Raw genomic sequence first — 26,554 nt, forward strand, 5'->3', positions numbered from 1 at the left:
ATATATTATTAATGTTGTAAATGCAAGGGTGGTACTAAAGAAGTAGGCATTTTTCGAAGGTCTCAAGTAGGTAACTAATACAAGAATATATGTGTGTGTGTGTGTGTGTGTGACTTGACAGCGCCTCCCAGGAGTGGGTGGACGGAATAAATGTACGGCCTTTTGGAGATTTGTAACGTGCGGAACCCTGAATCACATGATTAAAAGTCTCATGCTGCCTGCATGCAAGAACAATCTCTCCCATAGGAAATATTGCAGCAAGAAAAAGATATAATGTTCCAGAGTACGAGGCTAAGAGTTTATCCAGCCTCGCGCTCTACTTTTAGCCGAGGGTGCCTTGTTTACAAGGTCTTTTCTAGCATTTCAGCGTCAGTTTCAATGGGGATGCACACTCTTTATACTTTCAGCAACAACTTATATTCCTCTATTCTTCAATTTGATGAGTTACTTGCACAATGGAACACTGGTGACATTAAATGCAGAAATACTGATTGTCAGTAAACAACAATGAGGCGTTTGTCTTCAATTCGTGTTTAGAGTCCGGTGAAGGTCATTAAAAATTGGTCCACTAGGGTTTTCAGCTGAATTGTGAAGCTGACTGCATTTTTTTATTTTTTATCCTTTAATGCTTTTAAATCTAAACTGAGAGCATTTGAAGCAGCCTCAGTTATCTTAACTGTTTTACTTGATGTCATTTTAATGTGTAATGTGAAGATAACTTTATGTGGATCTTTGCTGCCTCTTGGCCAGGACTCCCTTGAAAAAGAGGTTTTTAATCTCAATGGGATTTTTCACCCCTGTTAAATACAATAAAAAATAAATACATTCATTATTTTATGTTGGAAAATGGATGGATGGATGAAAGTTAGGGCTGTCAAACCATTCCAATATTTAATCGCATTGTCCATTGTTAACTCAAAAATCATTTTTCATCGTTGACAGATCATTTTTAAAGTTTAATATCATGACTGGACGATTAATTTAACTCAACACGAAAAGGATGTAAACACATTTTTTAAAGAGAATAAAAAAAATGACTCGCAGTGCGTTTTCTATTTTGTAGGAATACAGAATTTGTATTCCTGCTTTAGGAGCACTCGCATTTAGAGGAGAGGAGCTACACTTCCATGTTTTTATAGCAGTTTCACGCATTAATAACACAAAGTGTGAATTGTTACACTGCAAAAAGTGAAATCTAAGTAAATAAGGGTGATATTTGCTTATTTTCTGTCTGATAAGATCATTCTTCTCACTAAGCAGATTTTATGTTGGAGTGTTTTACTCGTTTTAAGGGTTTTGGTCCTAAATGATCTCAGTAAGATATTACAGCTTGTAGCTGAGATTTGATGACCTATGTTGAGTAAAACATGCTTGAAACGGGAATATCAACTGATGCAAAGCTGTGTCATCAACACTCACAAGTATAAAACTACTTTTTTAAAGTAATAATTTCTTACTTCAAGCATGAAAAAAAAATCATGATGCCGAGCGCATATCATTATGTCAAGATAATGGCACTAGCATTTACTTCATTTAAGAATATTTTTCAACATATTGAGCAAAACGCTCTCATATTGTTTTTTCTACCAAGAAAAGTGCACTTGTTATTATTGAGAATATACTTATTTTAAGGTATTTTTGGGTTCATTGAGGTTAGCTAATTAGGGGCTGATGTCCCTTTGGGACAGAGTACCCTATTGTATTTTTCTACAATTTTATTATATTACCGCCGCCTCTTTGAGCTGTAATTTGACCCCCTTAACATGCTTTAAAACTCACCAAATTGGACACACACATCAGGACTGGCGAAAATTGCGATCTAATCAAAAAAACCAAACCCCAAAATTAAAAATTGCGCTCTAGCGCCCCCTAGGAAGAAAACACAGACAAAACTGCCTCTAACTCCCAGTAGGAAGGTCGTAGAGACATGAAACAAAAACCTCTATGTAGGTTTCACTTAGACCTATATTTCATACACTGACAACCCCCAGCTAAAAATCAACAGGAAGTTTGCAATTCCCCCTTCAAAACAAAAGTTGAGTAAAAACAGTCACCTTTTTTCAAACATTATCTCCTCTGAGCGCGTTTGCCGTGTCGGCTTCAAACCAGCACAGGAGAGAGATTGAACCCTTCTGATTAAAAGTTGATGAAAGAGTTTTAATTACTGCTCCGGTTTGGATTTTATGAGCCTTTAAAGTCGGTCCCGTCCATCGCTGCTTGCAGCTTTAATTTGACTTGTTTTGGAAAGTCTCGACCAGCCAAATTTTCTTGTTCTATTGGCAGATAATTTTGCTTGGTTCAAATAAAATACCCCTAATTTTTGTATTTTTTTTTTCTTGTTTTTGAACACTGACTTTTTGCAGTGTACGATCATGCTTTGATTGTCAAATATATGCGGTGATATTTTTTCTACTTGATTAAATGTTTCTGATATTCCGTACTTTACTTGATGCACAAGTTAGTAGTAGTAGTTTATTTTGGGGCATGTTAAAAATAAAGCAAAATATAGAATCATGGAAGAAAGAAAATCTTGATAACATTACAGTAATGTACAGAAATAAAAACAAATATTTCGCAATGAAAACACATTAAAAAAATGAAAGCAATACATAATGGTTGTTGTTTTTTTTTTTACATCCAAATAGGAGTGGGAAGAAGTGAAACTTATTTTATAAACCCCTTATTTTATAAATAAGCAGCATTGTCACCAGGACATTATTGGAATTATCATGGGAAAAGTTGGGCGCTTCAAACATGGCAGTACATGAATGATGAACAGAGCTGACACATCTCAAAGTGTGTGTGTGTGTGTGTGTGTGTATGTGTGTGTGTGTGTTACCATTATCTTATCAGTGAGCTTCAGAAACACCTTGCATGTGTCGCATGAATGTGACACCCGTGTCGCACCGTTTGTTGCTGCTCCCAACTCTCACATGCATCTCCATGCCTGTAATCCACCTTCATCCATGCTGGTGTGTTGGCATGGCAACAGTGAATGTTGTGTTTCTTTGTACTATTTGTCTTGTCACTGGGAGCGTGTTAACGTGTGGCGCTACAAAGTCTCCATGATCAGGTTACATGTTACTTGCTGGGTGTTACAGTCTCCATTATACAGTAGGTTGTATGACACACCGTGTGTGTTACATGCTACACTGCCCATGATTCTTTGTTTGGCTCATGCTGTGTGTTACATGCCCCGCTATATGTGTGTTATGTTGTGTGTTACATGTAGTTACGCTGCCCATGATTCTTTGTTTGGCTCATGCTGTGTGTTACATGCCACGCTATATGTGTGTTATGTTGTGTGTTACATGTTGTTACGCTGCCCATGATTCTTTGTTTGGCTCATGCTGTGTGTTACATGCCCCGCTATATGTGTGTTATGTTGTGTGTTACATGTAGTTACACTGCCCATGATTCTTTGTTTGGCTCATGCTGTGTGTTACATGCCCCGCTATATGTGTGTTATGTTGTGTGTTACATGTAGTTACGCTGCCCATGATTCTTTGTTTGGCTCATGCTGTGTGTTACATGCCACGCTATATGTGTGTTATGTTGTGTGTTACATGTTGTTACGCTGCCCATGATTCTTTGTTTGGCTCATACTGTGTGTTACATGCCACGCTATATGTGTGTTATGTTGTGTGTTACATGTTGTTACGCTGCCCATGATTCTTTGTTTGGCTCATGCTGTGTGTTACATGCCCCGCTATATGTGTGTTATGTTGTGTGTTACATGTAGTTACGCTGCCCATGATTCTTTGTTTGGCTCATGCTGTGTGTTACATGCCCCGCTATATGTGTGTTATGTTGTGTGTTACATGTAGTTACACTGCCCACGATTCTTTGTTTGGCTCATGCTGTGTGTTACATGCCACGCTATATGTGTTATGTTGTGTGTTACATGTTACGCTGCCCATGATTCTTTGTTTGGCTCATGCTGTGTGTTACATGCCCCGCTATATGTGTGTTATGTTGTGTGTTACATGTTGTTACGCTCCCCATGATTCTTTGTTTGGCTCATGCTGTGTGTTACATGCCCCGCTATATGTGTGTTATGTTGTGTGTTACATGTAGTTACACTGCCCATGATTCTTTGTTTGGCTCATGCTGTGTGTTACATGCCCCGCTATATGTGTTATGTTGTGTGTTACATGTTGTTACGCTGCCCATGATTCTTTGTTTGGCTCATGCTGTGTGTTACATGCCCCGCTATATGTGTGTTATGTTGTGTGTTACATGTAGTTACGCTGCCCATGATTCTTTGTTTGGCTCATGCTGTGTGTTACATGCCCCGCTATATGTGTTATGTTGTGTGTTACATGTTGTTACGCTGCCCATGATTCTTTGTTTGGCTCATGCTGTGTGTTACATGCCCCGCTATATGTGTGTTATGTTGTGTGTTACATGTTGTTACGCTGCCCATGATTCTTTGTTTGGCTCATGCTCTGTGTTACATGCCCCGCTATATGTGTGTTATGTTGTGTGTTACATGTAGTTACGCTGCCCATGATTCTTTGTTTGGCTCATGCTGTGTGTTACATGCCACGCTATATGTGTGTTATGTTGTGTGTAACATGTTGTTACACTGCCCATGATTCTTTGTTTGGCTCATGCTGTGTTACATGCCACGCTATATGTGTGTTATGTTGTGTGTAACATGTTGTTACACTGCCCATGATTCTTTGTTTGGCTCATGCTGTGTGTTACATGCCACGCTATATGTGTTATGTTGTGTGTTACATGTAGTTACGCTGCCCATGATTCTTTGTTTGGCTCATGCTGTGTGTTACATGCCCCGCTATATGTGTGTTATGTTGTGTGTTACATGTAGTTACGCTGCCCATGATTCTTTGTTTGGCTCATGCTGTGTGTTACATGCCCCGCTACGTGTTATGTTGTGTGTTACATGTAGTTACACTGCCCATGATTCTTTGTTTGGCTCATGCTGTGTGTTACATGCCACGCTATATGTGTTATGTTGTGTGTTACATGTAGTTATGCTGCCCATGATTCTTTGTTTGGCTCATGCTGTGTGTTACATGCCACGCTATATGTGTTATGTTGTGTGTTACATGTTGTTACGCTGCCCATGATTCTTTGTTTGGCTCATGCTGTGTGTTACATGCCACGCTATATGTGTGTTATGTTGTGTGTTACATGTTGTTACGCTGCCCATGATTCTTTGTTTGGCTCATGCTGTGTGTTACATGCCACGCTATATGTGTGTTATGTTGTGTGTTACATGTAGTTACGCTGCCCATGATTCTTTGTTTGGCTCATGCTGTGTGTTACATGCCCCGCTATATGTGTGTTATGTTGTGTGTTACATGTTGTCTGTCACAATGTCCATTCTATGTTGTTACATGTTGTTACAATGCCCATAATTATTTGTATGGCTGATGCTGTGTGTTACATGCCACGCTATATGTGTGTTATGTTGTGTGATACATGTTATTACGGCTCATGCCGTGTGTTACATTTCCCATTCTATGTTGTTACGCTGCCCACAATTCTTTGTTTGGCTCATGCCGTGTGTTACATGCCACACTATGTGTGCTATGTTGTGTGTTACATGCAACATTGTGTATTCCATGTTGTGTTACTTGTTGTTACGTTACCCATGATTCTTTGTTGGGCTCATGCCGTGTGTTACATGCCACGCTATGTGTGTTATGTTGTGTGTAACATGCGACATTGTGTATTCCATGTTGGGTTACATGTTGTTACGTTGCCCATTATTCTTTGTTGGGCTCATGGATGTGTTACATGCCACGCTATATAGTGGTATATGTTGTGTGTTACATGTCATTACGGCTCATGCCGTGTGTTACATGCCACGCTATATAGTGTGTTATATGTTGTGTGTTACATGCTACATTGTGTATTCCATGTTGTTACATGTTACGTTGCCCATGATTATTTTGGCTCATGCTGTGTGTTATACAAGCCACCCTAAATAGTGTTATACATGTTGTGTGTTACATGTTGTGTCACATTGTCCATTCTATGTTGGGTTACATGTTGTTACACTGCCCATAATTCTTTGTTTGGCTCATGCTGTGTGTTACATGCCATGCTATATAGTGTTATATGTTGTGTGTTACGCGTTGTGTCACATTGTCCATTCTATGTTGGGTTAGATATTGTTACGCTGCTATACTGTACTGTGTTATATGTTGTGTGTTACATGATATTACGGCTCATGCCGTGTGTTACATGCCCTGCTATATAGTGTTATATGTTGTGTGTTACGTGTTGTGTGTCACATTGTCCATTCTATGTTGGTTTACATGTTGTTACGCTGCCCATGATTCTTTGTTTGACTCATGCCGTGTGTAACATGCCATGCTATATGAGTGTTATGTTGTGTGTTACATGCGACATTGTGTATTCCATGTTGTGTTGCATGTTACGTTGCCCATTATTCTTTGTTGGGCTCATGCCGCGTGTTACATGCCACGCTATATAGTGTTATATGTTGTGTGTTACATGTTATTACGGCTCATGCTGTGTGTTACATTCCACACTATATACTGTATTATATGTTGTGTGTTACATGTTATTACGGCTCATGCCGTGTTTTACATGCCACGCTATATAGTGTTATATGTTGTGTGTTACATGTTGTGTGTCACATTGCCCCTTCTATGTTGGGTTACATGTTACGCTGCCCATGATTCTTTGTTTGGCTCATGCCGTGTGTTACATGCCATGCTATATGAGTGTTATGTTGTGTGTTAGATGCGACATTGTGTATTCCATGTTGTGTTACTTGTTGTTACGTTACCCATGATTCTTTGTTGGGCTCATGGATGTGTTACATGCCACGCTATATAGTGGTATATGTTGTGTGTTACATGTTATTACGGTTCATGCCGTGTGTTACATGCCACGCTATATAGTGTGTTATATGTTGTGTGTTGCATGTTGTGTGTCACATTGTCCATTCTATGTTGGGTTAGATATTGTTACGCTGCTATACTGTACTGTGTTATATGTTGTGTGTTACATGATATTACGGCTCATGCCGTGTGTTACATGCCCTGCTATATAGTGTTATGTTGTGTGTTACATGTTGTGTGTCACATTGTCCATTGTATGTTGTGTTACATGTTGTTACACTGCCCATAATTCTTTGTATGCCTCATGCTGTGTGTTACTTGCCACGCTATATAGTGTTATATGTCGTGTGTTACATGTTATTACGGCTCATGCTGTGTGTTACATGCCACGCTATATAGTGTTATGTTGTGTGTTACATGTTGTGTGTCACATTGTCCATTGTATGTTGTGTTACACGTTGTTACACTGCCCATAATTCTTTGTATGCCTCATGCTGTGTGTTACTTGCCACGCTATATAGTGTTATATGTCGTGTGTTACATGTTATTACGGCTCATGCTGTGTGTTACATGCCACGCTATATAGTGTTATGTTGTGTGTTACGTGTTGTGTCACATTGTCCATTGTATGTTGTGTTACATGTTGTTACACTGCCCATAATTCTTTGTATGCCTCATGCTGTGTGCTACATGCCACGCTATATGTATGTTATGTTGTGTGCTATGTTGTGTGTTACTACATGCGACATTGTGTACTCCATGTTGTGCTACATGTTGTTACGTTGCACATGATTCTTTTGGCTCATGCTGTGTGTTATACAACCCACCCGAAATAGTGTGTTATATGTTGTGTGTTACATGTTGTGTCATGTTGTCCATTCCTTGTTGCGTTACATGTTGTTGCGCTGCACGTTATGTTACCGTATTTTTCGGACCATCAAGCGGTGTGGCTTCATAGCTTACCAAAGTCGTACTAAAACATTTTGACTATATTCTCGATGGAACATCTAAAGTTTTGGTGCTGTTCACTGGCCTCATCTTGCAGTCTACGCATATCTCTTATGTGTGACTGCCATCTACTGGTCACACTTACCATTACACCATGTACAAAATAAAATAGCTTTGAGGTCGGTAAGCACAACCAGAATTATTCCGTACATTAGGCGCACCGGTTAATAAGGCGCACTGACGATTTTTGAGAAAATGAAAGGATTTTAAGTGCGCCTTATAGTCCAAAAAATACGGTGCATGGTAAGAGTTACATTTTGTTACATGTAGTGTGTTACATGCCACGCTGTATAGCAATGCTGCTCAATTATTTTTTGTATTGTGTGTTGCATTTAAATGGTTTGTTACAAAGAACCTCCTATTGTGTGTTTTTTGTGCGTCCGTTACAACGTCGTTACCTGCCGGCCGCATCTCAAACGGGATATTTCAGTCCGTGCACGTGCATAAGTAGCTTTGGTGTGTGTTTCGTATGCTAAATGGTAAAACCATGTTTGGCGGTTCAGAGGGGTCAAGGGGTAAATGAATAGAGGTAAACCTGAACTGGGCCGTCAAAAACTGGTGAGACAATTCCTCATTGATCCACCTTGATGGAAGATTATACAGCAAACGTGTCCTTACTGTCCATGTGGTGTTACAGTACTGCGGCCGGCCACCGGGGGGAGGTGTTACCTATTGATTTTCCTCTATCGCTCATTCACAGTCCACCCGTGGCCCGGATCAGCGGATGTTTTTCAGCACCGACTGGGCTCCCTGCCCACCCGGTGGTGAAGAGGAGCATCATTAGCTCTGCGCTGTCAGTGCGGTGATGTCAAAATGCTAACATCAGCTATACAAATAATGATGTGCCACAACTTGACCTGAACTCCTCGCTCTTGACTTTGATGAATATTGAGCAGGAATCCCTCTTTAGAGGCTTTGCCGGTCCTTTTTAAGTGTGATGAGCTCGTATCCACACGCCGCACTTTCCCATTAGGGAAATGGTGTCCGAGTTCTTTAATAGTCTCCAACAACAGGATTGTGACACTGAATGTGCCTTCGCCAAGCTGACAATGCTCGACAACAGAATGGAACGTTGTTATGAGGGGCCGTTAGGGACATTATTCAGAATTACCTCTCACACACACTACTGAAACACTCTTATACACACTACTGAAACACTCTTATACACACTACTGAAATGCTCTCACATAAACAACTGAAATGTTTTTCTCTCACACACACTACTGAAACACTCTTATACACACTACTGAAATACTCTTATACACACTACTGAAATGCTCTCACATAAACAACTGAAATGTTTTTCTCTCACACACACTACTGAAACACTCTTATACACACTACTGAAATGCTCTCACATAAACAACTGAAATGTTTTTCTCTCACACACACTACTGAAACACTCTTATACACACTACTGAAATACTCTTATACACACTACTGAAATGCTCTCACATAAACAACTGAAATGTTTTTCTCTCACACACACTACTGAAACACTCTTATACACACTACTGAAACACTCTTATACACACTACTGAAATGCTCTCACATAAACAACTGAAATGTTTTTCTCTCACACACACTACTGAAACACTCTTATACACACTACTGAAATACTCTTATACACACTACTGAAATGCTCTCACATAAACAACTGAAATGTTTTTCTCTCACACACACTACTGAAACACTCTTATACACACTACTGAAACACTCTTATACACACTACTGAAATGCTCTCACATAAACAACTGAAATGTTTTTCTCTCACGCACACTACTGAAACACTCTTATACACACTACTGAAATGCTCTCACATAAACAACTGAAATGTTTTTCTCTCACACACACTACTGAAACACTCTTATACACAGTACTGAAATGCTCTCACATAAACAACTGAAATGTTTTTCTCTCACACACACTACTGAAACACTCTTATACACACTACTGAAACACTCTTATACACAGTACTGAAATGCTCTCACATAAACAACTGAAATGTTTTTCTCTCACACACACTGCTGAAACACTTTTATACACACTACTGAAATGCTCTCACATAAACAACTGACATGTTTTTCTCTCACACACACTACTGAAACACTCTTATACACACTACTGAAACACTCTTATACACACTACTGAAATACTCTTATACACACTACTGAAATGCTCTCACATAAACAACTGAAATGTTTTTCTCTCACACACACTACTGAAACACTCTTATACACACTACTGAAATGCTCTCACATAAACAACTGAAATGTTTTTCTCTCACACACACTACTGAAACACTCTTATACACACTACTGAAATACTCTTATACACACTACTGAAATGCTCTCACATAAACAACTGAAATGTTTTTCTCTCACACACACTACTGAAACACTCTTATACACACTACTGAAACACTCTTATACACACTACTGAAATGCTCTCACATAAACAACTGAAATGTTTTTCTCTCACACACACTACTGAAACACTCTTATACACACTACTGAAATACTCTTATACACACTACTGAAATGCTCTCACATAAACAACTGAAATGTTTTTCTCTCACACACACTACTGAAACACTCTTATACACACTACTGAAACACTCTTATACACACTACTGAAATGCTCTCACATAAACAACTGAAATGTTTTTCTCTCACGCACACTACTGAAACACTCTTATACACACTACTGAAACACTCTTATACACACTACTGAAATGCTCTCACATAAACAACTGAAATGTTTTTCTCTCACACACACTACTGAAACACTCTTATACACAGTACTGAAATGCTCTCACATAAACAACTGAAATGTTTTTCTCTCACACACACTACTGAAACACTCTTATACACACTACTGAAACACTCTTATACACAGTACTGAAATGCTCTCACATAAACAACTGAAATGTTTTTCTCTCACACACACTGCTGAAACACTTTTATACACACTACTGAAATGCTCTCACATAAACAACTGACATGTTTTTCTCTCACACACACTACTGAAACACTCTTATACACACTACTGAAACACTCTTATACACACTACTGAAATGCTCTCACATAAACAACTGAAAAGTTTTTCTCTCACATACACACTACTGAAACACTCTTATACACACTACTGAAACACTCTTACATACACTACTGAAATGCTCTCACATAAACAACTGAAATGTTTTTCTCTCACACACTCTTCTGAAACACTTTTATACACACTACTGAAATGCTCTCACATAAACAACTGAAATGTTTTTCTCTCACACACACTACTGAAACACTCTTATACACACTACTGAAACACTCTTATACACACTACTGAAATGCTCTCACATAAACAACTGAAATGTTTTTCTCTCACACACACTACTGAAACACTCTTATACACACTACTGAAACACTCTTATACACAGTACTGAAATGCTCTCACATAAACAACTGAAATGTTTTTCTCTCACACACACTACTGAAACACTCTTATACACACTACTGAAACACTCTTACATACACTCCTGAAATGCTCTCACATAAACAACTGAAATGTTTTTCTCTCACACACACTACTGAAACACTCTTATACACACTACTGAAATGCTCTCACATAAACAACTGAAATGTTTTTCTCTCACACACACTACTGAAACACTCTTATACACACTACTGAAACACTCTTATACACACTACTGAAATGCTCTCACATAAACAACTGAAATGTTTTTCTCCCACGCACACTACTGAAACACTCTTATACACACTACTGAAACACTCTTACATACACTACTGAAATGCTCTCACATAAACAACTGAAATGTTTTTCTCTCACACACACTACTGAAACACTCTTATACACACTACTGAAATGCTCTCACATAAACAACTGAAATGTTTTTCTCTCACACACACTACTGAAACACTCTTATACACACTACTGAAATACTCTTATACACACTACTGAAATGCTCTCACATAAACAACTGAAAAGTTTTTCTCACACACACTACTGAAACACTCTTATACACACTACTGAAATGCTCTCACATAAACAACTGACATTTTTTTCTCTCACACACACTACTGAAACACTCTTATACACACTACTGAAATACTCTTATACACACTACTGAAATGCTCTCACATAAACAACTGAAAAGTTTTTCTCTCACACACACTACTGAAACACTTTTATACACACTACTGAAATGCTCTCACATAAACAACTGAAATGTTTTTCTCTCACACACACTACTGAAACACTCTTATACACACTACTGAAACACTCTTACATACACTCCTGAAATGCTCTCACATAAACAACTGAAATGTTTTTCTCTCACACACACTACTGAAACACTTTTATACACACTACTGAAATGCTCTCACATAAACAACTGAAATGTTTTTCTCTCACACACACTACTGAAACACTCTTATACACACTACTGAAACACTCTTATACACACTACTGAAATGCTCTCACATAAACAACTGAAATGTTTTTCTCTCACACACACTACTGAAACACTCTTATACACACTACTGAAACACTCTTACATACACTCCTGAAATGCTCTCACATAAACAACTGAAATGTTTTTCTCTCACACACACTACTGAAACACTCTTATACACACTACTGAAATGCTCTCACATAAACAACTGAAATGTTTTTCTCTCACACACACTACTGAAACACTCGTATACACACTACTGAAACACTCTTATACACACTACTGAAATGCTCTCACATAAACAACTGAAATGTTTTTCTCTCACACACTCTACTGAAACACTTTTATACACACTACTGAAATGCTCTCACATAAACAACTGAAATGTTTTTCTCTCACACACACTACTGAAACACTCTCATACACACTACTGAAACACTCTTATACACACTACTGAAATGCTCTCACATAAACAACTGAAAAGTTTTTCTCTCACATACACACTACTGAAACACTCTTATACACACTACTGAATTGCTCTTACATACACTACTGAAATGCTCTCACATAAACAACTGAAATGTATTTCTCTCACACACTCTACTGAAACACTCTTATACACACTACTGAAATGCTCTCACAAACAACTGAAATGTTTTTCACTCACACACTACTGAAACACTCATATATACACACTACTGAAATGCTCTTACATACACTACTGAAATGCTCTCACAAACAACTGAAATGTTTTTCTCTCACACACACTACTGAAACACTCTTATACACACTACTGAAACACTCTTAGTCACACTACTGAAACACTCTCTTATACACACTACTGAAATGCTCTCACATAAACAACTGAAACGTTTTTCCTCTCACACACACACTACTGAAACACTCTTATACACACTACTGAAATGCTCTCACATAAACAACTGAAATGTTTTTCTCTCACAAACACTACTGAAACACTCTTATACACACTACTGAAATGCTCTCACAAACAACTAAAATGTTTTTCACTCACACACACTACTGAAACACTCTTATACACACTACTGAAACACTCTTATTCACACTACTGAAACACTCTCTTATACACACTACTGAAATGCTCTCACATAACCAACTGAAATGTTTTTCTCTCACATACACACTACTGAAACACTCTTATACACACTACTGAAATACTCTTACATACACTCCTGAAACACTCTTATACACACTACTGAAATGCTCTCACATAAACAACTGAAAAGTTTTTCTCTCACATACACACTACTGAAACACTCTTATACACACTACTGAAATGCTCTCACATAAACAACTGAAATGTTTTTCTCTCACATACACACTACTGAAACACTCTTACATACACTCTTGAAATGCTCTCACATAAACTGAAATGTTTTTATCTCACACACACTACTGAAACACTCTTATACACACACTACTGAAACACTCTTACATACACTACTGAAATGCTCTCACATAAACAACTGAAATGTTTTTCTCTCACGCACACTACTGAAACACTCTTATACACCCTACTGAAATGCTCTCACATAAACAACTGAAATGTTTTTCTCTCACACACACTACTGAAACACTATTATACACACTACTGAAACACTCTTACATACACTACTGAAATGCTCTCACGTAAACAACTGAAATGTTTTTCTCTCACACACACTACTGAAACACTCTTATACACACTACTGAAACACTCTTATACACACTACTGAAATGCTCTCACATAAACAACTGAAATGTTTTTCTCTCACACACACTACTGAAACACTCTTATACACACTACTGAAATGCTCTCCCATAAACAACTGAAATGTTTTTCTCTCACATACACACTACTGAAACACTCTTATACACACTACTGAAATGCTCTCACATAAACAACTGAAATGTTTTTCTCTCACACACACTACTGAAACACTCTTATACACACTACTGAAATGCTCTCCCATAAACAACTGAAATGTTTTTCTCTCACATACACACTACTGAAACACTCTTATACACACTACTGAAACACTTATACACACTACTGAAACACACTTACATACACTACTGAAATGCTCTCACATAAACTGAAATGTTTTTCTCTCACACACACTACTGAAACACTCTTATACACACCACTGAAACACTTACACACTACTGAAATGCTCTCACATAAACAACTGAAATGTTTTTCTCTCACACACACTACTGAAACACTCTTATACACACTACTGAAACACTCTTATACACACTACTGAAACGCTCTTATACACACTACTGAAATGCTCTTATACACACTACTGAAATGCTCTCACATAAACAACTGAAATGTTTTTCTCTCACGCACACTACTGAAACACTCTTATACACACTACTGAAACACTCTTATACACACTACTGAAATGCTCTCACATAAACAACTGAAATGTTTTTCTCTCACACACACTACTGAAACACTCTTATACACACTACTGAAATGCTCTCACGTAAACAACTGAAATGTTTTTCTCTCACACACACTACTGAAACACTCTTATACACACTACTGAAACACTCTTATACACACTACTGAAATGCTCTCACATAAACAACTGAAATGTTTTTCTCTCACACACACTACTGAAACACTCTTATACACACTACTGAAACACTCTTATACACAGTACTGAAATGCTCTCACATAAACAACTGAAATGTTTTTCTCTCACACACACTACTGAAACACTCTTATACACACTACTGAAACACTCTTACATACACTCCTGAAATGCTCTCACATAAACAACTGAAATGTTTTTCTCTCACACACACTACTGACACACTTTTATACACACTACTGAAATGCTCTCACATAAACAACTGACATGTTTTTCTCTCACACACACTACTGAAACACTCTTATACACACTACTGAAACACTCTTATACACACTACTGAAATGCTCTCACATAAACAACTGAAATGTTTTTCTCTCACACACTCTACTGAAACACTTTTATACACACTACTGAAACACTCTTATACACACTACTGAAATGCTCTCACATAAACAACTGACATGTTTTTCTCTCACACACTCTACTGAAACACTCTTATACACACTACTGAAACACTCTTATACACACTACTGAAATGCTCTCACAAACTGAAATGTTTTTCTCTCACACACACTACTAAAACACTCTTATACACACTACTGAAACACTCTTATTCACACTACTGAAACACTCTCTTATACACACTACTGAAATGCTCTCACATAAACTGAAACGTTTTTCCTCTCACACACACACTACTGAAACACTCTTATACACACTACTGAAATGCTCTCACATAACCAACTGAAATGTTTTTCTCTCACATACACACTACTGAAACACTCTTATACACACTACTGAAACACTCTTACATACACTCCTGAAATGCTCTCACATAAACAACTGAAATGTTTTTCTCTCACAAACACTACTGAAACACTCTTATACACACTACTGAAACACTCTTACATACACTCCTGAAATGCTCTCACATAAACAACTGAAATATTTTTCTCTCACAAACACTACTGAAACACTCTTATACACACTACTGAAATGCTCTCACATAAACAACTGAAAAGTTTTTCTCTCACATACACACTACTGAAACACTCTTATACACACTACTGAAATGCTCTCACATAAACTGAAATGTTTTTATCTCACACACACTACTGAAACACTCTTATACACACTACTGAAACACTCTTATACACACTACTGAAACACACTTACATACACTACTGAAATGCTCTCACATAAACTGAAATGTTTTTCTCTCACACACACTACTGAAACACTCTTATACACACTACTGAAACACTTACACACTACTGAAATGCTCTCACATGAACAACTGAAAAGTTTTTCTCTCACATACACACTACTGAAACACTCTTATACACATTACTGAAACACTCTTATACACACTACTGAAACGCTCTCACATAAACAACTGAAAATTTTTCTCTCACACACACTACTGAAACACTCTTATACACACTACTGAAACACTACTTATACACACTACTGAAACGCTCTCACATAAACAACTGAAAAATTTTCTCTCACACACACTACTGAAACACTCTTATACACACTACTGAAATGTTTTTCACTCACACACACTACTGAAACACTCTTATACACACTACTGAACACTCTTATACACACTACTGAAATGCTCTCACAAACAACTGAAATGTTTTTCTCTCACACACACTACTAAAACACTCTTATACACACTACTGAAACACTCTTATTCACACTACTGAAACACTCTTATACTACTGAAACACTCTTATACACACTACTGAAACACTCTTATACACACTACTGAAATGCTCTCACAAACAACTGAAATATTTTTCTCTCACACACACTACTAAAACACTCTTATACACACTACTGAAATGCTCTTATACACACTACTGAAATGCTCTCACATACACACTACTGAAACACACTTATACACACTACTGAAACACTCTTATACACACTACTGAAACACTCTTATACACACTACTGAAATGCTCTCACATAAACAACTGAAATGTTTTTCTCTGACACACACTAATGAAACACTCTTATACACACTACTGAAATGCTCTCACGTAAACAACTGAAATGTTTTTATTTCACACACACTACTGAAACACTCTTATACACACTACTGAAACACTCTTATACACACTACTCAAATGCTCTCACATGAACAACTGAAAAGTTTTTCTCTCACATACACACTACTGAAACACTCTTATACACACTACTGAAACGCTCTCACATAAACTGAAAAGTTTTTCTCTCACACACACTACTGAAACACTCTTCTACACTACTGAAATGCTCTCACATTCATGTGAGAGCATTTCTGTGGTGAAATCTATCAAAATGAGGGTGGTCCCAAAAAGAAGGGATTTTTCAAATTGACTGTGTGTCGGTTTTAAAAGTGCTCCCCCTCTGGTCAACATATGAAATAACAAGTGTGTGTAAAAAATTAAAATGCGCCCCCTATGGCCAAAATTTATTAAAAAAAACAAACAATAAATATGTATATAGAGACACACTGTAATAACTTGAAGTAAATAATTAAGATTAAAAACTAATTACCAACTAAAAAATAAAAAATAACTAAAATCAGTCTTTTTCTCACAATGTGTCGACTTTTTTCTTATCAAATTGGGAACAAGTTCTCATATTCTTTCTGTTTCTGTAATATTGCAATTATTACTTTAATATGTAAAATGTATTACTTTAATGCAAAATGGTGACATTTGTCATATAACATTTTTGACTTTTATCCCAATATTGCCATTTTTTTTTTGTTCTTGTAAAACCGTGACATTTTTTGAGTAAAATTATGACTTCTGTCGAAAAAAAATCACAATTATTTTTTCATAAAATTGCCAAAATTGTAGGCTTTTCTTGTGAAACTGCGACTGTTATCGAGTAAAACTCCAACTTGTATCATAATATTGCACAAATGTTCCGTTTTTCTGGAAAAATTTTGATTTGCGTCGAGTAAAATGACCACTTTTATCATATATATATATATATAATGCCTCTTGGTGAGGGTGGTCGCATTTTTCCCTGCTCCTCCTCCTTCCCGCTTGCTTTCTTGTGTCCTTGTCTTGTCCGAACTTTTTGAAGCCTCTTTTCTTGAGCTGTCCTCAAATCTAAACATCAAAATGAATTTGATCAACTGGACTCTCGACGCAATTGACACAGTCTTTTCGACAAGGAAAAGAGGTTCGGGGGAGCCTGGCTGCCCTGATGGAACCATTGCTGCGGGGTACGTGAGAGATTCCTGGAATACTTGGAGAATCATGTGCCTCTCAGTCCTTTCCATCGAGGACGTGGAAGACATCTACCTATTTGGAGCTGTGATCGCAGGGCATTTGCTGATTGGGCTGGGCATTGCTCTGGTGTATCGTCAAATTCGGAAGACGATGGCAGCCACTCAAGGGGCCAACAGGCTGTTCAACGCAATGGAAGGATTGGGTCGTGCTGTGGGATCACAGACTGGAGCGATTGCTGATTTGAATCGCAAGGTAGATTCCATCTTGATGAAGTTAGAGAAAGAATAAATTGGAATTGTCAGAGCCAGCATACAGAGCAGGAATGTCATTGTTTTGACTGCTCGAAGAAAAAACAACATCTTAATCTACGATTTGACTCCCTCGAATGGCCTTGAGGAACAGGCTGTTTGAAAACACTCCCCTGAGGACTCCTCAAAGATGGACGCTTTTGACCTTTCCCTTCTTTTCAAAAGCACCTGGGTCGGACTCTTGAACTCTTGAACTCTTGGGGCCGGCCTCGGCCCATAAAGACAATTCCAACATCTCACCCAAGTTAATTGGGCATACATGCACGCACACACCCCTCCCCAAATCAACGCCTTCACCACTGCTTAATTCCTCCGGGGTTGTGGGGGCTGAGCAGCGCTCAACAGCAGCTGCCGGCCTCCAAAGTCCTGCTGGATGACTCTGTTGCGAGTTGTTGTGATTACATGTACCATGTTTATGTGTGCCATGCTATGTGAGGTTTTTTTCCTCGGACTCAGTCTGGACCATTCTGAGGGTCCAGCCTCAGACTGATATTTTTTTTACTCTTACCCCCTTCCCCAATGTCACCTTTTTCCCACCTTTTTAAGGAGCGCCTAAGTGGCTGATCCGTTGGCGGTCCCGTCTTGTCTCCCTGTAACGTATGTCTGCTCTTAGCGGGATTGTGCCGAAAATGTAATTTCAGTTCTTATGTGTCTTGTACATGTTAAGAATGGACAAATAAAGCTCTGAATCTGAATCTGAAATAATACTGCCAAAATTCAACGTTTTTCTCATGAAATTCCAACTCATTTTTCACAACAAGCTTTTTTATATTGGCATAGTATGTATATATTATTAATGTTGTTAATACACTTCTTTATATATCTAGAAAGGGTGGTCCTAAGGAGGTAGGCATTTTTTGGTAGGTAACAAATACAAGAGTGTGTGTGTGTGTGTGTGTGTGTGTGTGTGTGTGTGTGTGTGTGTGTGTTTGTTCTTGTATTTCTACCCTTCTTGAGACATCAACAAGGAAAAGTAGCTTCCATAAGAGGAGGTGTGAACAAGTTAAGACAAATCATGGTCCCAATACGGAAAACCATTGCATCTAATAGAGAATGTCTCATTTGCACCCCCTGGTGGTGAAATCTATCAAAATGAGGGTGGTCCCAAAAAGGAGGGATTTTTCAAATTGACTGTCTGTCGGTTTTAAAAGTGCTCACCCTCTGGTCAACATATGAAATAACAAGTGTGTGTAAAAAATTAAAATGCGCCCCCTTTGGCCAAAATTAATTAAAAAAAAAAAACAATAAATATGTATATAGAGACACACTGTAATAACTTGAAGTAAATAATTAAGATTAAAAACTAATTACCCACAAAAAAATAAAAAATAACTAAAATCAGTCTTTTTCTCACAATGTGTCGACTTTTTTCTTTTCAAATTGGGAACAAGTTCTCATATTCTTTCTGTTTCTGTAATATTGCAATATTTTCTTGTACAATTATTACTTTAATATGTAAAATGTATTACTTTAATGCAAAATGGTGACATTTGTCGTATAACATTTTTGACTTTTATCCCAATATTGCCATTTTTTTTTTGTTCTTGTAAAACAGTGACATTTTTTGAGTAAAATTATGACTTCTGTCGAAAAAAAATCACAATTATTTTTTCATAAAATTGCCAAAATTGTAGGCTTTTCTTGTAAAACTGCGACTGTTATCGAGTAAAACTCCAACTTGTGTCATAATATTGCACAAATGTTCCGTTTTTCTGGCAAAATTTTGATTTGCGTCGAGTAAAATGACCACTTTTATCATAATACTCCCAAAATTTGACGTTTTTCTCAGGAAATTCCAACTCATTTTTCACAACAAGCTTTTTTATATTGGCATAGTATGTATATATTAATGTTGTAAATACACTTCTTTATATATCTAGAAAGGGTGGTCCTAAGGAGGTAGGCATTTTTCGGTAGGTAACAAATACAAGAGTGTGTGTGTGTGTGTGTGTGTGTGTGTGTGTGTGTGTGTGTGTGTGTGTGTGTGTGTGTGTGTTCGTTCTTGTATTTCTACCCTTCTTGAGACATCAACAAGGAAAAGTAGCTTCCATAAGAGGAGGTGTGAACAAGTTAAGACAAATCATGGTCCCAATACGGAAAACCATTGCATCTAATAGAGAATGTCTCATTTGCCCCCCCTGGTGGTGAAATCTATCAAAATGAGGGTGGTCCCAAAAAGGAGGGATTTTTCAAATTGACTGTGTGTCGGTTTTAAAAGTGCTCCCCCTCTGGTCAACATATGAAATAACAAGTGTGTGTAAAAAATTAAAATGAGCCCCCTTTGGCCAAAATTAATTTAAAAAAAACAACAATAAATATGTATATAGAGACACACTGTAATAACTTGAAGTAAATAATTAAGATTAAAAACTAATTACCAACAAAAAAATAAAAAATAACTAAATTCAGTCTTTTTCTCACAATGTGTCGACTTTTTTCTTATCAAATTGGGAACAAGTTCTCATATTCTTTCTGTTTCTGTAATATTGCGATATTTTCTTGTACAATTATTACTTGAATATGTAAAATGTATTACTTTAATGCAAAATGGTGACATTTGTCATATAACATTTTTGACTTTTATCCCAATATTGCCATTTTTTTTTTGTTCTTGTAAAACCGTGACATTTTTTGAGTAAAATTATGACTTCTGTCGAAAAAAAATCACAATTTTTTCATAAAATTGCCAAAATTGTAGGCTTTTCTCGTAAAACTGCGACTGTTATCGAGTGAAACTCCAACTTGTATCATAATATTGCACAAATGTTCCGTTTTTCTGGCAAAATTTTGATTTGCGTCGAGTAAAATGACCACTTTTATCATAATACTGCCAAAATTCGACGTTTTTCTCGTGAAATTCCAACTCATTTTTCACAACAAGCTTTTTTATATTGGCATAGTATGTATATATTATTAATGTTGTAAATACACTTCTTTATATATCTAGAAAGGGTGGTCCTAAGGAGGTAGGCATTTTTCGGTAGGTAACAAATACAAGAGTGTGTGTGTGTGTGTGTCTGTCTGTGTGTGTGTGTGTGTGTGTGTGTGTGTGTGTGTGTGTGTGTGTGTGTTCGTTCTTGTATTTCTACCCTTCTTGAGACATCAACAAGGAAAAGTAGCTTCCATAAGAGGAGGTGTGAACAAGTTAAGACAAATCATGGTCCCAATACGGAAAACCATTGCATCTAATAGAGAATGTCTCATTTGCACCCCCTGGTGGTGAAATCTATCAAAATGAGGGTGGTCCCAAAAAGGAGGGATTTTTCAAATTGACTGTCTGTAGGTTTTAAAAGTGCTCCCCCTCTGGTCAACATATGAAATAACAAGTGTGTGTAAAAAATTAAAATACGCCCCCTTTGGCCAAAATTAATTTAAAAAAAACAACAATAAATATGTATATAGAGACACACTGTAATAACTTGAAGTAAATAATTAAGATTAAAAACTAATTACCAACAAAAAAATAAAAAATAACTAAAATCAGTCTTTTTCTCACAATGTGTCGACTTTTTTCTTATCAAATTGGGAACAAGTTCTCATATTCTTTCTGTTTCTGTAATATTGCGATATTTTCTTGTACAATTATTACTTTAATATGTAAAATGTATTACTTTAATGCAAAATGGTGACATTTGTCATATAACATTTTTGACTTTTATCACAATATTGCCTTTTTTTTTTTTTGTTCTTGTAAAACCGTGACATTTTTTGAGTAAAATTATGACTTCTGTCGAAAAAAAATCACAATTATTTTTTCATAAAATTGCGACTGTTATCGAGTAAAACTCCAACTTGTGTCATAATATTGCACAAATGTTCCGTTTTTCTGGCAAAATTTAGATTTGCGTCGAGTAAAATGACCACTTTTATCATAATGCTGCCAAAATTCGACGTTTTTCTCGTGAAATTCCAACTCATTTTTCACAACAAGCTTTTTTATATTGGCATAGTATGTATATATTATTAATGTTGTAAATACACTTCTTTATATATCTAGAAAGGGTGGTCCTAAGGAGGTAGGCATTTTTCGGTAGGTAACAAATACAAGAGTGTGTGTGTGTGTGTGTGTGTGTGTGTGTGTGTTCGTTCTTGTATTTCTACCCTTCTTGAGACATCAACAAGGAAAAGTAGCTTCCATAAGAGGAGGTGTGAACAAGTTAAGACAAATCATGGTCCCAATACGGAAAACCATTGCATCTAATAGAGAATGTCTCATTTGCACCCCCTGGTGGTGAAATCTATCAAAATGAGGGTGGTCCCAAAAAGGAGGGATTTTTCAAATTGACTGTGTGTCGGTTTTAAACGTGCTCCCCCTCTGGTCAACATATGAAATAACAAGTGTGTGTAAAAAATTAAAATGCGCCCCCTTTGGCCAAAATTAATTTAAAAAAAATAAAAAAATAAATATGTATATAGAGACACACTGTAATAACTTGAAGTAAATAATTAAGATTAAAAACTAATTACCAACAAAAAAATAAAAAATAACTAAAATCAGTCTTTTTCTCACAATGTGTCGACTTTTTTCTTATCAAATTGGGAACAAGTTCTCATATTCTTTCTGTTTCTGTAATATTGCGATATTTTCTTGTACAATTATTACTTGAATATGTAAAATGTATTACTTTAATGCAAAATGGTGACATTTGTCGTATAACATTTTTGACTTTTATCCCAATATTGCCATTTTTTTTTTTGTTCTTGTAAAACCGTGACATTTTTTGAGTAAAATTATGACTTCTGTCGAAAAAAAATCACAATTATTTTTTCATAAAATTGCCAAAATTGTAGGCTTTTCTTGTAAAACTGCGACTGTTATCGAGTAAAACTCCAACTTGTATCATAATATTGCACAAATGTTCCGTTTTTCTGGCAAAATTTTGATTTGCGTCGAGTAAAATGACCACTTTTATCATAATGCTGCCAAAATTCGACGTTTTTCTCGTGAAATTCCGACTCATTTTTCACAACAAGCTTTTTTATATTGGCATAGTATGTATATATTATTAATGTTGTAAATACACTTCTTTATATATCTAGAAAGGGTGGTCCTAAGGAGGTAGGCATTTTTCGGTAGGTAACAAATAGAAGAGTGTGTGTGTGTGTGTGTGTGTGTGTGTGTGTGTGTGTGTGTGTGTGTTCGTTCTTGTATTTCTACCCTTCTTGAGACATCAACAAGGAAAAGTAGCTTCCATAAGAGGAGGTGTGAACAAGTTAAGACAAATCATGGTCCCAATACGGAAAACCATTGCATCTAATAGAGAATGTCTCATTTGCACCCCCTGGTGGTGAAATCTATCAAAATGAGGGTGGTCCCAAAAAGGAGGGATTTTTCAAATTGGCTGTGTGTCGATTTTAAAAGTGCTCCCCCTCTGGTCAACATATGAAATAACAAGTGTGTGTAAAAAATTAAAATGCGCCCCCTTTGGCCAAAATTAATTTAAAAAAAATAACAATAAATATGTATATAGAGACACACTGTAATAACTTGAAGTAAATAATTAAGATTAAAAACTAATTACCAACAAAAAAATAAAAAATAACTAAAATCAGTCTTTTTCTCACAATGTGTCGACTTTTTTCTTTTCAAATTGGGAACAAGTTCTCATATTCTTTCTGTTTCTGTAATATTGCGATATTTTTTTGTACAATTATTACTTTAATATGTAAAATGTATCACTTTAATGCAAAATGGTGACATTTGTCATATAACATTTTTGACTTTTATCCCAATATTGCCTTTTTTTTTTTGTTCTTGTAAAACAGTGACATTTTTTGAGTAAAATTATGACTTCTGTCGAAAAAAAATCACAATTATTTTTTCATAAAATTGCCAAAATTGTAGGCTTTTCTCGTAAAACTGCGACTGTTATCGAGTAAAACTCCAACTTGTGTCATAATATTGCACAAATGTTCCGTTTTTTCTGGCAAAATTTTGATTTGCGTCGAGTAAAATGACCACTTTTATCATAATGCTGCCAAAATTCGACGTTTTTCTCGTGAAATTCCAACTCATTTTTCACAACAAGCTTTTTTATATTGGCATAGTATGTATATATTATTAATGTTGTAAATACACTTCTTTATATATCTAGAAAGGGTGGTCCTAAGGAGGTAGGCATTTTTCGGTAGGTAACAAATACAAGAGTGTGTGTGTGTGTGTGTGTGTGTGTGTGTGTGTGTGTGTGTGTGTGTGTGTGTGTGTGTGTGTGTGTGTGTGTGTGTGTGTGTGTTTGTTCTTGTATTTCTACCCTTCTTGAGACATCAACAAGGAAAAGTAGCTTCCATAAGAGGAGGTGTGAACAAGTTAAGACAAATCATGGTCCCAATACGGAAAACCATTGCATCTAATAGAGAATGTCTCATTTGCACCCCCTGGTGGTGAAATCTATCAAAATGAGGGTGGTCCCAAAAAGGAGGGATTTTTCAAATTGACTGTGTCGGTTTTAAAAGTGCTCCCCCTCTGGTCAACATATGAAATAACAAGTGTGTGTAAAAAATTAAAATGTGCCCCCTTTGGCCAAAATTAATTTTAAAAAAATAACAATAAATATGTATATAGAGACACACTGTAATAACTTGAAGTAAATAATTAAGATTAAAAACTAATTACCAACAAAAAAATAAAAAATAACTAAAATCAGTCTTTTTCTCACAATGTGTCGACTTTTTTCTTATCATATTGGGAACAAGTTCTCATATTCTTTCTGTTTCTGTAATATTGCGATATTTTCTTGTACAATTATTACTTTAATATGTAAAATGTACTACTTTAATGCAAAATGGTGACATTTGTCGTATAACATTTTTGACTTTTATCCCAATATTGCCATTTTTTTTTTGTTCTTGTAAAACCGTGACATTTTTTGAGTAAAATTATGACTTCTGTCGAAAAAAAATCACAATTATTTTTTCATTAAAATTGCCAAAATTGTAGGCTTTTCTTGTAAAACTGCGTTTGTTATCGAGTAAAACTCCAACTTGTATCATATTGCACAAATTTTCCGTTTTTTCTGGCAAAATTTTGATTTGCGTCGAGTAAAATGACCACTTTTATCATAATACTCCCAAAATTTGACATTTTTCTCGTGAAATTCCAACTCATTTTTCACAACAAGCTTTTTTATATTGGCATAGTATGTATATATTATTAATGTTGTAAATACACTTCTTTATATATCTAGAAAGGGTGGTCCTAAGGAGGTAGGCATTTTTCGGTAGGTAACAAATACAAGAGTGTGTGTGCGTGTGTGTGTGTGTGTGTGTGTGTGTGTGTGTGTGTGTTCGTTCTTGTATTTCTACCCTTCTTGAGACATCAACAAGGAAAAGTAGCTTCCATAAGAGGAGGTGTGAACAAGTTAAGACAAATCATGGTCCCAATACGGAAAACCATTGCATCTAATAGAGAATGTCTCATTTGCACCCCCTGGTGGTGAAATCTATCAAAATGAGGGTGGTCCCAAAAAGGAGGGATTTTTCAAATTGACTGTGTGTCGGTTTTAAAAGTGCTTCCCCTCTGGTCAACATATGAAATAACAAGTGTGTGTAAAAAATTAAAATGTGCCCCCTTTGGCCAAAATTAATTAAAAAAATAACAATAAATATGTATATAGAGACACACTGTAATAACTTGAAGTAAATAATTAAGATTAAAAACTAATTACCAACAAAAAAATAAAAAATAACTAAAATCAGTCTTTTTCTCACAATGTGTCGACTTTTTTCTTATCAAATTGGGAACAAGTTCTCATATTCTTTCTGTTTCTGTAATATTGCGATGTTTTCTTGTACAATTATTACTTTAATATGTAAAATGTATTACTTTAATGCAAAATGGTGACATTTGTCGTATAACATTTTTGACTTTTATCCCAATATTGCCATTTTTTTTTTGTTCTTGTAAAACCGTGACATTTTTTGAGTAAAATTATGACTTCTGTCGAAAAAAAATCACAATTATTTTTTTCATAAAATTGCCAAAATTGTAGGCTTTTCTTGTAAAACTGCGACTGTTATCGAGTGAAACTCCAACTTGTATCATAATATTGCACAAATG

The sequence above is a fragment of the Entelurus aequoreus genome, linkage group LG18 (assembly GCF_033978785.1).
Source record: "Entelurus aequoreus isolate RoL-2023_Sb linkage group LG18, RoL_Eaeq_v1.1, whole genome shotgun sequence".
Taxonomy (NCBI): domain Eukaryota; kingdom Metazoa; phylum Chordata; class Actinopteri; order Syngnathiformes; family Syngnathidae; genus Entelurus; species Entelurus aequoreus.